Source organism: Hippocampus comes, unplaced genomic scaffold, assembly GCF_001891065.2.
Source record: "Hippocampus comes isolate QL1 unplaced genomic scaffold, H_comes_QL1_v1.1 scaffold150, whole genome shotgun sequence".
In the NCBI taxonomy this organism is placed as follows: Eukaryota; Metazoa; Chordata; class Actinopteri; order Syngnathiformes; family Syngnathidae; genus Hippocampus; species Hippocampus comes.
Genome location: NW_017805496.1, coordinates 926,246 through 942,709, shown reverse-complemented (window position 1 = coordinate 942,709; position 16,464 = coordinate 926,246). Strand labels below are relative to the sequence as shown.

General features: G+C 42.0%; 1 protein-coding gene across 1 annotated transcript in view; it reads left to right on the top strand.

The window, feature by feature from the left end:
* The window catches only part of LOC109519706 (protein kinase C-binding protein NELL1), a 120,408-nt gene that overhangs the window by 59,001 nt on the left and 44,943 nt on the right, over nucleotides 1–16,464 (top strand). The gene's annotated exons all lie outside the window — the stretch shown is intronic.

The following is a 16,464-nucleotide window of genomic DNA, read 5'->3' as shown; positions in this document are numbered from 1 at the left end:
AGTAAGGTTTTACTCCGTTCCTTCAAATTGTGAGTAAGAATTCAGTGGAAAACAAATTCAAGTACTGAGTAACTGGTGAGGAAGATCCCATTAGAATGTGTTTTTTTTTTTTTTTTTTTTAGTTTGACCTTTAACCCTTTGAGGGACAGAGGTCACTACAGTGGACAGTTTATCATATTATCAGGTTACAGGTTATCATCGTCTGTGTATGAAAGGGTTAATACCCAAAAATCTAAAATAGAGATATAATTTGTAGTGAAACCAAGTTTCAGTGCGCTAACGCCGTATGTAGGATCATAACTTCAAAAAAACAATTATGTTTACATTTTTAAGGTGTATTTGTTATTCCTAATTGGTCCATTTCTTTGTAGTTCAGTGTTTTTTTTAAAATGTTATTCTACAATTGTACCGTGGAATGAATGAAAAAAAATGACTGAAAAAAAAAATGATGTTAATAAAATGTTAAATTACTCCATAATCATGTTTGTTGGTCTTGCCAGCGCTTTAAAACTGACAGTTCAAAAGCAGTGGAAAAACAAAAAAGGTTCCCGGTCCGCGAATGTCATGTGCTTGTCTCAACCGGTCCGTGACTTAGTATTTATTTTTTTATTCTTTATTGTTGTGTATATGATATTTGCTCCATGTACAGAACTTTGTATACAGCGGTGGTTGTTTTAAAGTACTCTAGAAATACAGTTGAGTTGAATCAAGAGTTGAGTGACACAAAAAAGGTTGGGGACCACCGGTCTCCATGCCGCTGCTCCATTCCCTGCTACTTTTTCCACATTTGTACTAATGGGCTTATGATCATCTTATTATCCTCATCGGCTCTTGTTTATTCTGTCAGTGGGTTCTCCCAGCACATCTGAATCCTCGCTCAGTGCCCGTTTCGAAAACACCACAGTTTTCATGCAGCTCATACCATATTATTTTGTTGTATTATTTCCGCCACACCTTAAATGCCGGTCCCTGAAAATATTGTCTGACATAAACCGGTCCGTGGGGCAAAAAAGGTTGGGGGCCCCTGCTCTAGAAATACAGTTGAGTTGAATCAAGAGTTGAGTGACACAAAAAAGGTTGGGGACCACCGGTCTCCATGCCGCTGCTCCATTCCCTGCTACTTTTTCCACATTTGTACTAATGGGCTTATGATCATCTTATTATCCTCATCGGCTCTTGTTTATTCTGTCAGTGGGTTCTCCCAGCACATCTGAATCCTCGCTCAGTGCCCGAGGACACAGACGCATTAACGCTGGCGACGTCTCGCTGACAGTTCTCCTAATTAAAGCCTAAAACAACTATGTTTTTTTTCTTCAAACGCAATTTCTTCAACCTAATCAACATCATCTGTTGAGATGATGATTTGAAGACAACATAATATCCATCATTTTAAGGCTCCGTTAGACAACTTACTGGATGTACACTTGAAAATAAAGGTGGGGAGTGGGGGGAGAGAATTGCGGGGGGGATGATGGGAGACTTTTGTGTTGAGTGCAGCATCCCCATATTCATCCATTCGCTTTCAAGCACATATCTTGTTCACGGTCAATCATGGGATGCATATCAACAAATAAGCTTTCACGCACATTCACACCATATTTCAAGTCATTTGTGAGCTTTCGTGTTTCTTTTTTAATCTGAGACTAAACTGCAGGTACCCGGAGAGAAAAAAAAAACCCACGCAAACAAGGAGAGAACATATGGGTGGCAGGAGCTTATGCGGAAAGACTTTTTTCCAAATGTGTTTATTTATGTAAATCACATTTTGTAACCTGTTGGGCTGTTTAGTCATACAATATGGGGGATCTGTATGCCTTTTCATTCCAGAAGGCACATGATCGCATTTACAGTCCCGCTGCCCAAAAAAAAAAAAAAAATGTTTTTGGGTAAACACGAGGCCAGCATGACTACTGCCAAGGTTAATAAAAACCACCGAGCCAGCTCAGTGGCACGAGTGTGTGCTCTGGTTCTTTGCAAAACAAATATACACAACAGAATGTAAACGGAATTTGCCTTGAATTCCAAAATGCTTGAAGACAACACAAAATGAAACAAACTCAAGCAGAGGATGAAACCACCAAAAACCCCCCACTGTGCATCGCATCGCTATCCTGCTAACTATATGGAAATACAATAAGACATTGTATTTCACTTTTAACGTCCACTGTGGGTCACTTCCATCAAGCCATTTGCTTTTTGTTGTCTTGCATCCCACCGCGGCACTGAGTCGACCGCAGAAATGCTTTTTTTGGGTTTGCAAAAATGGTGCTCGTTTTTTTTGCTCCTCTGATTGTGCTTGGAAAAAAATGTCGCCCTAATTCATACGTACAAACCTCTTTTTTTGTGATGGCTTCGCTACTTCACATGCTCCAATATTCTTCGACTGTATTCCATTACACCGTCAATGTGCCCACTGTCCTTTTTTCTTTTTTTTTTTCTGCTGTGGGTAACACGATTAGGACCTACTGCGAGGCTAACACATCAAACCTAACAGGGCAGTTTCTGTTTGTTCAGCTCACTTTCATTTAGCCTCCAGAGCAGCTGGACTCACTGGCTTTAGACATCAAATGTGTCCCCTTAGCTAACAGGCTGTGGAGCGGAGCGATTTACGCTGCCCGTGATCTCGAGTCAATCTCGGCTGACCACGCAGCTCTTTCAGCATTTTTCTTTCCTGGCCTTATTGACACTGTGTTCGTCGACTACATTTACGTTGCAGTCAATATCCGGGTTCAGGTCAAAAATTCCGCTTTCCCAACCCTTCGGAATAACTCCTTGACATACGTAAGCGGACAGAATTACTCCCGCGTTTGAATATCCCGATTTAATCGGCAACGCAGGGACAACGTAGCGACACAAATAAGCCTCGTTTCCCCGCTTGTTATCTTCTACCGTCGATAAAACACCTGATATTCGTGTCACTCCACCACAGGAATAAAGCAGTGGGTTAACTCCCAAAGTGCGCTGCTATGCTCTGTCTCTGCATTTTTGCTGTGATTGTTTACCGATGATTTTGTATTTCTGGCCAGTTGGCCGCCAGACATGCAGACGTATATGTGTCTATATTACCCACACACTGTGTCATTTTTCACCGCAGAGACAGAACATAATGTGAAAACGCGGCGGGGATATCAATGTATTCAAGTTATTCAAGTGAGATGGCCGGCGGTTAAGTGCTTCCTGTACTACAAAGATCAAAATTCCTTGGCAACCAGTTCAGGGTGTACCATGCCTACTGCCTGGAGACAGCTGGATTAGGCTCTTGCATGCCCCACGACCCTTGTGAGGATAAGCGGATCAGAAAATGGATGAATGGATGGATGCTGTCAATATTCGGGTTTTCAAAGTTATTGACTGCATGTAAACAAAATCATCTTCCCCAGCCCTGTTCGTAAATGTTGCTCACTGATCGAAGTACTACTATCCAGGACCTACAAAGCCTTGAAAACTTGTATTTTCCTTTTCAAAGTTACTTGTGGAAAATTGTTTCTTCTCACAATTTTGCACCCCGCAGAGGTCCAATTATTATGTCTGTAGGTGAGCTGAGATTATCTGGAACATTTAGCTTCGGGGCAGCTGGACAGTGAGGGACTGGCAGATCATCACAGCAGCCACAGTGAGATTTCTGACGGTGGGCGGCCGCAGCATCAAACACACGAGACGGATCCATGGGAGTGCAAAGCGGCAAGATTCATATCCTCGCAGTTTGGGAATGAGCTAATCAAGGGCAGCGCCTGCCTGCAGTGCTTCTGTAGCAGGGATGAAAGTGTATTTGTGAGGTCGTGTCGATGTTATGGGATTGCAGATAAACTCAGGAAAACATGATGTCTGTGCACGAAGCGCAGAGTCTGCTTCTACTGTCCGCTAAATCTTTTCCCCGCCAAGGTCGGTCACGCATAACCGGACCATTGGAGGAGGATGGTATAGAAATCCGCACAACCCTACTGTGTCATCATTGTATCACCGAGGTTTCGCTCATCTTGCGTGTGTATCGCAGACTCTTCAGAGTGGAGTCTTTCATGGGCCTCGATGCTGTGAAATGCAAAAGAATGTGCCACATTGATCGGGGGCAGTCGGTAATAACCCTCATTTGTCCTGATTCAGCCCCGGTGATGGGAGCAGCATGATGCGACTCTCTCCTGTGGGATTGGCCAAGGCGACTGACTGAATTGTGCTCAGTCGGTGGCATTACAGAGTAATTGGCTCCGTTTGTTGTTCTGCGACTCAATCGGGTTCTCGGTGGGAACCCCGCCTCTGAGGTCTTAAAACAAAAATGTAATGATAGGGAACAGTGGCATATGCTCCTCCTCACTGTGGTACATTGGAGACAGAGCTGTGGGAGGAGAGCTTCAAATTATGCAATCGAGAGGAGCGCCAATGGGCGGGGGAAAGATTTTCAGGTTTCCGATGCATCAATGTCGCCGCTGAGGACAAATACCAAGTCAGTCTCTGTGTTAGATGGCTGATAGTGATTTCAATACAAAGTTTTGGATGGCAACGCACTATATCCAAGTCCTAATATATCACATCTAATCTTAGCCATTTTTTTTTAGACAAAATACACACAGTGAGACTTTTATGTTGTACATTAAAATGACTTCATATATCACACCAAGACAGTACAAAAATACAAAACAGTCTCTTTATTGTTTTCATTTTTATTTTTTATCTAGAAGTTGGGCGGCCCGCCGGTCAAGTGGTTACCGCATCGGCCTCACAGTGCAGAGGTGCAGGGTTCGATCCTGGCTCCGGTCTTCCTGTGTGGAGTTTGCATGTTCTCCCCGGGCCTGCGTGGGTTTTCTTTGGGTAATCCGGTTTCCTCCACATTCCAAAAACATGCATGGCAGGCTGATTGAACACTCAAAGTTGTCCCTTGGTGTGAGTGTTAGAGTGGATGGTTGTCTCTGTGTACCCTGCGAATGGCCGGCAACCGGTTCAGGGTGTCCTCCACCTACTGCCCGAAGACGGCTGGGAAAGGTTCCAGCACACCCCATGTGAGGATAAAGCGGATCAGAAAATGGATGGATGGATGGATCTAGAAGTTGTTTTTGTCTGATGTTGTTTTGCGACCACAGGGTGGAATCCTTACATCTCCCAAACCATCATTTTTCAGGAAAACCCCAAAAAAACAACAACAAAAAACATGTTGCCATGTTGGTTGAGCCGTTCAGATTGTATGGTCATTGAGAGCAAGCCATTTTCAACACTTTAGATTGGTCAATAACAACAACAGACCCACGCGGGGACTCACCAATGCACTTTGGGCTAAGCTCAATGAAAGCGGATAAAAGTGCGAGGAACTGTGAGAGCAGAGCGTCTTGGAGTCAGCCAGCCTACTGTGCAATGCTGGCAATGGTCTGCTCCAGCCACGCGTGGGCACAGGACACTGGGAAAAAGGTCACTGAAAGAGCTGTACTAAATTACAGGCGCTGTTCATTTCACTACAAACAACATGCTGTTGTTTGTACGTTTTCGCTCCAAGCCCAACACACACACACACACACACACACACACACACACACACACACACACACACACACACACACACACACACACACACACACACACACTTCAAACTCACTTTTGGGTGGCATCCATCTCTGCCATCTGCACAACATTGACTGCATGTGTTCCAAACCTGTCCTTGGCATCACCCCGAGCCACTTGCCTCATTCCTCATATGGTTATTTATCCCTTCTTATTTCCGTTCATTTTCCGATCCATTTTTGCGCTGTGGGGATTGCTGTGCTAATCCCGAAACCAGAGGGCTTGCCGCTCTGCATGGTCGATGGGATAAAATGCTCAAATTTCCCCTGGAATGGAGCCTAAAAGCAGTCATGCCAGCCTGCAACTATTAATTTGTTCTAAGTCGCCCAATCGGCGGGATTGCAATTTTGTTTTATTTTGTGACCGTGAATGATTTTTTTTAATGCATTAAAAAAAAAAAACCTCCCTGCTCGCTTTTGTTCATTAAACTGAGAAAATAATACAGTACGTGTTACGCGATAGTCAGTGGACCTTTCATCATTTAATTTATTGTTTAGTCTGGCACACGGATGGGATTTTTCAACCATTAACACTGCATCATAATAGAGGTCAAGCCATTTTTAACTCTAGATTGGTCCATAATTTGTAAAACACCCACAATTGTGGATTGACTATTAGTATAGATTCACTGAAAAAAAAATCATCTCAGTGATGTGCACATGTGGCAGCCATTTTGGTGGGGGCAACGTTCCCTTCAAAGGCAATACTTGGACTTGGAAATTAAGAGTCATAACTTGCACAATTGTCACCCAATTTTCATAAGTTTTCATTACATATCTGCCCCCCCACCACCACCACTGGGAAAATCTTGCTGGATAAACAACATTATGTAAGCAATTATTGCTATTTTTTTTTTTATAATCCCGGTAGGAAAAATTGAAGCAAATGTAAAGAAATTCAGGAACATAGGATCTCGTGAAAATTCTTCAGGCTTGAAAGCGCTTTCACTGTAAGCTTTGGGCTTCAGGCACAGATGGAAACTCCTCCTCGCTCTTCCCTTCAGCCATACCCAAGTGTTAACTACAGCGTAAACGGCAGGGGCTAATGATGATGGTCCACGGGGTGATAATGACACAGTAATCTGAATGTGGATATCAGTCATCACCATCTCAGACAGTGCCCTTGGCCTCACACATGCATGGAGTCTCTCTCTCTCTCTCTCTCTCTCTCTCTCTCTCTCTCTCTCTCTCTCTCTTTCTCTCTCGCGCACATAAGCACACACATGCACACTCCCAAGCAGCAAGTCTGATACTGGTGATGGATGGAAGTTACTCCCCAAATAAAGTCGTCCCACTAAGAAGTATTTTCGAGACGAGACACCCATTGTGTAACTTTTGCTTCAATAGTCGTGTCAACGGCACATTAAATTAAAAAAAAAAAAAAAAATCAACTTCTACCTAAATAAAGATGCTTGTGGAGGCTAAAACCTGGACTCACCCCCACTCACCCATTTTAAATAGTAGAAATGGTTCTGTCAGTCGTCATCTGTACCTGTGGGTAAAAAACAAAAAAGCAAAAAAGGACGTTTCGCTTCTCTCACAGAAGCTTCGTCAGCGGTAGACAACCCTGAAGTCTCCGTGAAGACTCCGGGAAGTTGCTCGGCGCTAAAAAGCTGAGCGTGGCCTGTTTGAGGACTGGGTGGGGATGGTTAGTCACGCCCCTATTGGTTTATTAGAGGCCCATTGGTTTCTAAATTCCCTATCATTGGGTCTTGATTAGGCCTATTGTTTGGGCTAAGGCTGAATAGCTACTTTCAGTTAGCCTGATCAGCATGTCTATGTCCCTTACTGGTCAACAAGTTATTGTAAATAGGAGACAGGTTAAATCTGATACCTCCTTCACGGTTCAGAGAGGGTGAAAATTTTTTAACAAAAATCGCTTCCTTTACTCACATTTCAGACAATCTCTTTTCTGTTCCTAGGATTTTTACTTGGTCATCTTCAATTGTGTGGTTTGTTTCTTTTAAGTGTGTGTATACTGCACTTTTGTTATCATTGTTTTTCCATTTGTGTTGATAAAGTCTTTTCTTGAGTGTTTGTTTGGTTTCTCCAATGTAATGTTCCTTGCACTCACTTTCTTGGCAACGGATGGAATAAATCAGATTGCATTTTTGGGTGTTAGGAACCCGGTCTTTGGGGTGTACTAGTTTTTGTCTCAATGTGTTTATCGGTTGAAAATAAACAGGAATATCATGTTGTAGAAATATTCTTTGTATTTTCTCTGAGAGGCCGGCAATATAAGGTACACAGACACCCCTTCTCTTCTTTTCTCTCTGTTGGTTGGTTTCCTCTCTGTTAGTTTTAATTTTCCCAACTTTGCCAAAGGCCCACTTAGGGTAGCTACACCCTGACAGTGCCCTCTCAATGTGTTTGACCTCACTCTCTCTTGACTTGGTGTTGGTGGAGATTTGGCTCGCTCTGCGTAATTAGAACACTTGAACACAGAGCGAGCCAAATCTCCACCAACACCAAGTCGAGAGAAAGTGAGGTCAAACACATCGAGAAGGCATTGTCAGGGTGTAGCTACCCTAAATGGGCCTTTGGCAAAGTTAGGAAAATTAAAACAAACAGAGAGGAAACCAACCAACAGAGAGAAAAGAAGAGAAGGGGTGGCTGTGTACCTTATATTGCCGGCCTCTCAGAGAAAATACAAAGAATATCTCTACAACATGATATTGTATGTGTGTATATATATATATATATATATATATATATATATATATACACACACACACATTAGACTCACCAAAATTGCACTTAAGCAAATATTTAGTTTTTCATGACTGTATAAACCTTCCACGTAGTTGCTTTAGCACACACAGAGCGGCAGGACTCAATTCCGATCAAAAGTGTTTGTGACTTGACTGTTGATGTGTCAACGCCAAAGTAGAACCAACTGGGTCAGCTCGAACTCTGAAGGGATCCACTTCTGTCATATGGAAAAAAAAAAACCAAAAAAAGAAACAGTTGTTGACCATGATCGACTAAAAGTCCTCACTTAACACAGAGAGTATTGATTGCCATCAGCGCGCCGAGGAGAGCATTTAATTGCAGCCAAAATAATCCATGTGCTGTTTTGAGAGGAAGGTCAATCGATATCTCGGGATGTGTGTGTTTGCATTTCTTACGAGAGATGTGAGAAAGGTCAGATTGTGCTTGTCCATAACCAGTCACTTTTTGTTTTCATGCGCGGACAAATTAACCACCCCAACCAAATACAACAGTGCTCCAAAAGTTAGTTCATAGTTAGTCCTGGAGTTTTAATTTTATCATGCATTGTCAACACTGAACGTCATATTCTAAAGCAAAATATGAGGAAACAAAAATTTCGGATTGCGTTCCCAAAAATGAATTGTACTGCACCAAAAAAACAAAAAAAAAGTTGGAGAACGGCTTCACATTTGTGTCACGTGAGGCCGACCGAGTTTGTGCACCTGTGAATGCGAGTTCCAGCCCGACACGTTACAAGAGCATTTCCTCTTCAGTAAAAGACAAGATGTCCTCTCCACGCACAGTGGTACCTCTATTTAAGAACGTCTCTTTATATGCAATTTTCAAGTTACGAAATGTCTCAACAGGAAAATATTGCCTCTTGTTCCGGAAGAAATTTCAAGATACGAAAGGTTAAAAATACAGTCTGGGCTGCTAGTCGCAGCTCCGAGTTTCCTGAACGGAACATACTTATAGCTGCTCTGCCATTGGCTATTTCTGGGCATCATCCTGGCATCCCGTTGGCTAAGAGGGACCTCTACCGTACTTTTCTATGCGTGTAGATAGATCGATAAGTGTCTATGCAGCGTCCTCGTCATTCGTCCCTTGGGCCATGAGAAGTTCTGATAGTTGTACGTAAATGTGAATCACCCAGAAAAAGTGTTCTCCAGTCGGGAGATTGCTCACTATTCTGATGTTTTCCTTGGACATTTTCAAAGGGTTGTTAAAAGTCGACAAAAGCAAACGTCCTTGGATCAGTTCTTTACAAAACGTCAGGCAAAAACCACTTCTGAGAGAGAACATGAAATAAAGAGGGAAAAAAAAATGATGAAAATGCAGTTAAAAGTTAAATGACCATTTTTATTCTTCGTTTTTTTACATTATGCACAACTCTCATTTATTGTGCAATAATCTACTTGTAACATGTATTTGTTACATATTTTGATGCATTTTTATGCTTGAGGAAACATTTATGTCTGAATTTTAGGGGGTCCTGGAACGAATTAGGGCATTTACATGGAAAACTCGTCTCTACTTACAAAATGTTCTGGTTAAGAAATTTCTTACAGAACAAATTAATTTTCGTAAATAGAGTACCACTGTATGTCCTCAAATAATGGCCGTCCCAACTAATAGTTATTAGACACCAGGCCCTGTAACTTAACAATCTTCAATGGGCCAGGTTGAATGTTGTTGCTAACAAAAGCAGAGGCACCTACCCAAGAACATAAACACACTCTCTGTTGACTTCAAGTATGAGGTTTTACCACGTGTTCCCTGCGTAGTATGACAAAGCATCTTCCATAAAGTGAAAACGGACAAGTTCACGGCAGGAAGCATTCTTATAGACGCTAATGTGATTACTCCACCATGTGTGTTCGTTTCTGTTTGAGGCGTGACATAATTCATGTGTTTTGCACAGTCTCGTTCAATATATGATTTGTGCATATTTCTACATAAAAGTCAATCATCTTACTCTTCGTGACTGCTCACCTGGTACCTAACTACTATTTGGATTCTGAAATGCGTGAGCATTGCGCATCTGGTAAGGTAATAATACCACTGGCAGAGTTCTACGCTCTGATGCATGAAAATCCAAACAGTGGTGTGAAATGCAACACCGTAAGAGCGCCGACGCTAATTAAAATGAACTTTGGCATCGGCATCAGGACAGGTGCAAAGTGGCGAGCCAAATTGTGAAGACCTGGGGAGCAGGTTGCGGTCCGGTCGTAGTCGACGCATGTGGATGGTATGATGTCAGAACAGAAACGTTCCGTTTTCAAAAAATTGACTTTCACAGATTGAGAAAATCCCAGGGCCCTTTTGGGACAAACAATATAGCCCCTCTGAGCCAAATAATATTTCGGAAAGGACGACTTAATTTGTGATTGTACCTTGAAGTAGCCCTTTTCCTGTCAGTGCACGACACCTTTGTTTTTCCATTTGTGTTGATAAAGTGCAGTATACGCACACTTAAAAGAAACAAACCACACAATTGAAGATGAACAAGTAAAAATCCTAGGAACAGAAAAGAGATGGTTTGAAAGGGGGGTAAAAGAAGCGATTTTTGTTAAAAAATTTTCACCCTCTCTGAACCGTGAAGGAGGTATCAGATTTAACCTGTCTCCTATTTACAATAACTTGTTGACCAGTAAGGGACATAGACATGCTGATCAGGCTAACTGAAAGTAGCTATTCAGCCTTAGCCCAAACAATAGGCCTAATCAAGACCCAATGATAGGGAATTTAGAAACCAATGGGCCTCTAATAAACCAATAGGGGCGTGACTAACCATCCCCACCCAGTCCTCAAACAGGCCACGCTCAGCTTTTTAGCGCCGAGCAACTTCCCGGAGTCTTCACGGAGACTTCAGGGTTGTCTACCGCTGACGAAGCTTCTGTGAGAGAAGCGAAACGTCCTTTTTTGCTTTTTTTTGTTTTTTACCCACAGGTACAGATGACGACTGACAGAACCCTTTCTACCTAAATAAAGAATAAATCCACCGGCGACGTTCGTTCGATGATGAAATGTCAGCCAACACTCTAAAACGTTCCACTTTGTCCAAGGATTTATTTTTGCCGTCAGGCTTCGTGTCGAGGATTTTGCCTTGCATTCGTGATTATATGCTCAACTGCATCGGAATGGTTTATGGCCCAAAACCATCTTCCAGGCTGTCCTATATTCATGTCATATTTAAGTACAGACAATTAAACCTGCTAGTAGCATTCCATGCTAGTTGTCGCGGCTTTAATTGCTTGAGCGCATTTGAGATGAGCTGTGACTTTGGACAGAACATTTTCCTCTAGCAATCAGCATATTTTTTTTCCTGTTTCCACATTCGCGCCATAAAAATACAAGTATCTATGTGTAAATTTAACGTTTCATTTAAGCATCCTTTCTTGTGGCGTGACATCACTTTCTTTGCTCCACCTATTTATATACATTGTTTTGGTTCTGTCCTTTTTTTAATTTTCTATTCCACAATAAGCAAGGGGTTAAAATGCTTGCCGGTGCTGTAAAAAGCTTTCATTTACGAAGTCTAATGTAGAGGCGGTGGCAGACATAGGTTCAGATTGCCCGCTATATCTGCTGAAAAGCCGCCAGCTCAAAAAAACAAGATGCTCAAAGTTAAAAGGCCAAAAGCTTGCTGCACCTGTGGCTCTGAGTGTGCCAACTGTGGCTGCATTTGAAGAATCTATTTCGGCTTTTATTGCAGCAGTGCAGATGGCCTGCACAGTGGAGGAGATACTGTTCGGTTAGTTTATCAGCAGAATTGTGAATTATGTGGAATCTCTTTCCAAGGAAGTCAGGGAGACAAAGAGCCGTGATTTTACGTTTGTGTTTTCGACAAGATTAGTGTGCGAGTTTCAGCCCACCTCGGAGTCTCATCTTTTACTTTTCTCGGTCTAGTATAAAGCCTCTGCAGTGTTTTGCTAATGATAATGGCAGCGACAGAGCATTCTTTCAAGCTCAAATGTGCCATGCTGATTCCTGGACCAGGCACCTCCAGACCACCTTGCAGGCCCCGGTGAGCGCTCACCGGTCAAACAAAATCACAAATCTGAAATGAGTGTGGAAGTTCAAAGCAAGTGTCACAGGTAATGGCAAAATACTGCAAGATGCTTGGCATTGACAGAGAAGGTTTGGCAAATGTTTCCCCGGCACAACCTACATTCTCAGCTTTGCTACTCATCCCACAAATGCACATTCCTCACAAATGTAGCAGCATTTAAAAGGGCAATGGACAGGCTTTCTTACGGTTTGAGATTTATGGCCAAGAAGCATTGTTACAACAATGAAATCATTTTCTATGCTATGTTTATAAGGGAAAAACATGTTTCTTAACCTGAGTGGGCAGAATATGGAGCTGGAAGAGAATAGCACCAAATGTACACAGAAACAAATCAATCACTGCGCAGTATCTATCGACTACCAAGCACAGTGGTACCTCTACTTACGAACGTCTCTTCATATGAAATTTTTAAGTTACAAAATGTCTCAACAGGAAAATGTTGCCTCTTGTTACGAAAGAAAATTCAAGATACGAAAGGTTAAAAATACAGTATGGGTTGCTAGTCGCAGCTCCAGGTTTCCTGAACGCAACATATTTACAGCTGCTCTGCTCTTGGCTATTACCTAGCATCTTCCTGGCATCCCATTGGTTAAAAGGGACCTCTACCGTGTGTGTCTATGCGTATAGAGAGATAAATAGATCGATGTGTCGATGCAGCGTCCTCGTCATTCGCCCCTCGGTCCCTGAGGCGTTCCGATAGTTTTACGTAAATGTAAATCACCCAGAAAAAGTGTTCTGCAGTCGGGAGATTGCTCACTATTCTGATGTTTTCCTTGGACATTTTCAAAGGGTTGTTAAAAGTCGACAAAAGCAAACGTCCTTGGATCAGTTCTTTACAAAACGTCAGGCAAAAACCACTTCTGAGAGAGAACATGAAATAAAGAGGGAAAAACGGATGAGGATGCAGTTAAAAGTTAAATGATCATCATTTTGATGCTTTATTCTTTGTTTTTTACATGATGCACAACTATCATTTATTATGCAATAATCCACTTGTAACTTGTATTTGTTACATACTGTGAGGCATCTTTATGCTTTTTGCTGGGGGGGGCTTGGAACGGATTAGGGCATTTACATGGAAAAAAACGCATCTCTCCTTCCAAAATTTTCGAGTTCAGAAAATTCTTCCAGAACCAATTAATTTTGTAAGTAGAGGTACCACGGTATATATTTTAGTTGTGGTTCTGGATAATTGAATCGAACCCTGGAAGGACGGTAGACAGAGCAACTGATTCTCAGAGAGACACGATTCATATGCAAGTAGCTTCTGTCGGAGTTTTCGCTATTGAAATATGTATTGGATGGAATAAAAGAGTCTGCATGCCTTGTCCGGTTATCCAACTGATGTGTAAATATCTGACAGGAAATGGTCAACTGTTAAAACTTGCATGACTTTCTAATAGCAAGCGTACGCCTGTGACTCAGGGTTAAAAGAAGCATGCGGCAGCAGTGAGGAAGAGCTGGCGTCTGAGCATTCATGTTTTGGAAGAAAACGGAATCCATTTGACATCGTAGAGAATGCAATGTTTTGCGAGATTGCTGATGCTAATACAAAATGAATCATTCAAATGGCAGCAGCAAACTCTGCGGCACCCGCTCCTCACTGGGTTCCACAAGATTTCCGCTCCCCCTGCAGCCTCACCTTCTGCTAATCAACACCTCTGTTGTTTTTTGGGTTTTTTTTTTCTCATGCAACTCACGTTTTATGAGCAAAAGCTATCACCTCCTACACTCAGCCAACTCAATCTCCGCAGAACACTGCTTTCTTCCTACTCACAAGATTGTACTCGTTCTTGTTTGACTGTTTCTTTGACGTTTTGTTTTGTCTTACTTTAGATAATTGCCCCCCCCCCCTGTACTGTAGCAATATGATAATAATGTAACATTTGAGTTAATCACCTGTCCACGAAATTGGACATCATGTATTTGCTGGCTATATTTGGAATGCAACTCATACTATTACCTCAATGTAGTTTGTGAAAATATTTTATCAGCCGGGGGGGGGGGTTCTGTGTGAATTCACCACAAAAAATGGTTAAAATGGAAATGTTTAGAATGTATCAAGGTTTTGTTCAAATCACCCCCATCGTAAAATTATCGATTTCTCTCTGTTTTGTGGAGGTCAGATGCAGAGCGTGAAAGGCCTACAGGAGAGACTGAGGCAAGTGGGGATGATTTTAGTGTCAGTGATGATGAATGAGTGTCAGAAAACTAGAGGAGCAGTAAATGTCGGCAGTCGTGAAAGTGGAGCTGAGGATACCGATGTGATTGAAAACACAAAGCCAGTGAACAGATTTGAGCGGTTTCTGAGATACATTTCTTTTGTTGGTCGTTATTCACAGCAGCCACAAAATGCTGATAAAGCTCCTCAGAATCAGGCCAGTGCTGGATGTACTCAAGAAATCCTTCTATTCAGCAGTGAGTACAGTGGAACCTCAATTTCCAAACAGAATTGGTTCTGTGAGCCCATTTGTAACCTCAAATGTCTATAAATCGAGGTTTCCCATTGGAATGAATGGAAATGCAATTAATCCGTTCCAACCCCCTAATTAAGTTATATTTACGGTTTTATATTCAGTGTATGGTCAAAATTAAATGTAATGCAATGTAGAAATAAGTGAAACACACTATTATAGAAAAACAAAACACTTAAAAAACATAACTACTGTATTTTATTGCTCATTGACTCAAACTAAAGACGGGGAAAAGTGGGGAAGAGGACTACAGGTCATTCATTTAAAACAAATGAGCTAAATGAAGGATGGTTAGGGTGGATGGAAGCAGAAAGGCCAGAAAGCAAGATGAGAAAGGCTGAGATGAGGTTCAGCGTTACGTTTAAACGTGAGCACATTAGCTCAACAACATTAAAACATGACGCATTTCATGTTCACAAAATGCGCCGTTCATATTTGTTGTTTTCTTAAAAACATATTTCATGAATTGTAAGCTAAGCATGCTTGTCCAACCTAGTGGACATGTCATTAAACTCTGAAAGTAACAAACCAAAGCCTGACCGAGGTCGTCATAATTCATGTATGAGACGATATGTAAAGACACTAAATAAGAAAGAACTCGCTTTTAACTCTTTCAACTGGAAACCGTCTTTCGTAGCCCGCTCTAAGGCACATTCCTGCTAAACACTCCCGGATCATCTGCTGCACTGTTCCTTCATGAATTTGAATTGACATTGAGTGGTACATTACATAAACTGCGCTGTTTTTGCATACCATTTGCATACTGGCACACTGCGTGCACGTTGTTCCGAAGGGATTGTTGGCACTTAGAAAGATGACATGGCAAATTATTCGGTGTGGCTTTTATTTATGAAACAGCTATTTATATTGTTATTTACTTCCCCCCCACGTGATGTTCTCACACAGTTTTATCGAGGGTGTCAAAAAAATTCATAAATTTCATAAATGCAGACTAAACCATGATTACATTGGACTCCCAAAGTATGCATAGAATAAATGTCTCCAGATTCATCGAGACATGAAAGAGAGGAAAGTGAGCGATCCTCCCACAGTTTTTGCCTCCCAAGAAAAACTTTGGCCACTTTCCCTTTCATGCACCCGCACACCGCTGTCCTGAGAATCGGAGGTAACGACTCGCTGTGATTCATCCGTTGCTTTGGCACTTAGCATTCACCTTGTGGCCGACATGATTGGGGACATTCGGACGAATGTGAAAGTCACATTGCGGTTAATAATTCACCTGAAGCCAAGCATAACTTGACAGTGATACATTTTATTTTTTTAACCGCATATCAATTAGATTTGCCCCTTTCACGCTATCCAAATGCTGTCGGCGTTGTTTTTTCTCCATGTTTTTTGTCAGTTTGTTGGGAGAGCATTGGGTTATTAATGACACGTTGCAGTGTTTGTTTGCCAGGCTTTTTGTCCTACTTCTGCTCTGCCGTTCCTCTAAAGTGTTGGTGCCACTGTTTCCTCTGCTTTTTGTTATTTTCATTGCTTAGTAATGAGAATGTGTCATGTCAGCAGCATCTCGAATGAATACGGCGAATATCTGGAATCCCAGTGGTTCGCCGAATAAAGCAAGCCATATTTTGAATGCATAAATGTAAAACAGATATTAGCCATTCCGGCGGGAAACTACATATTGGTCAGAAAAGTGATG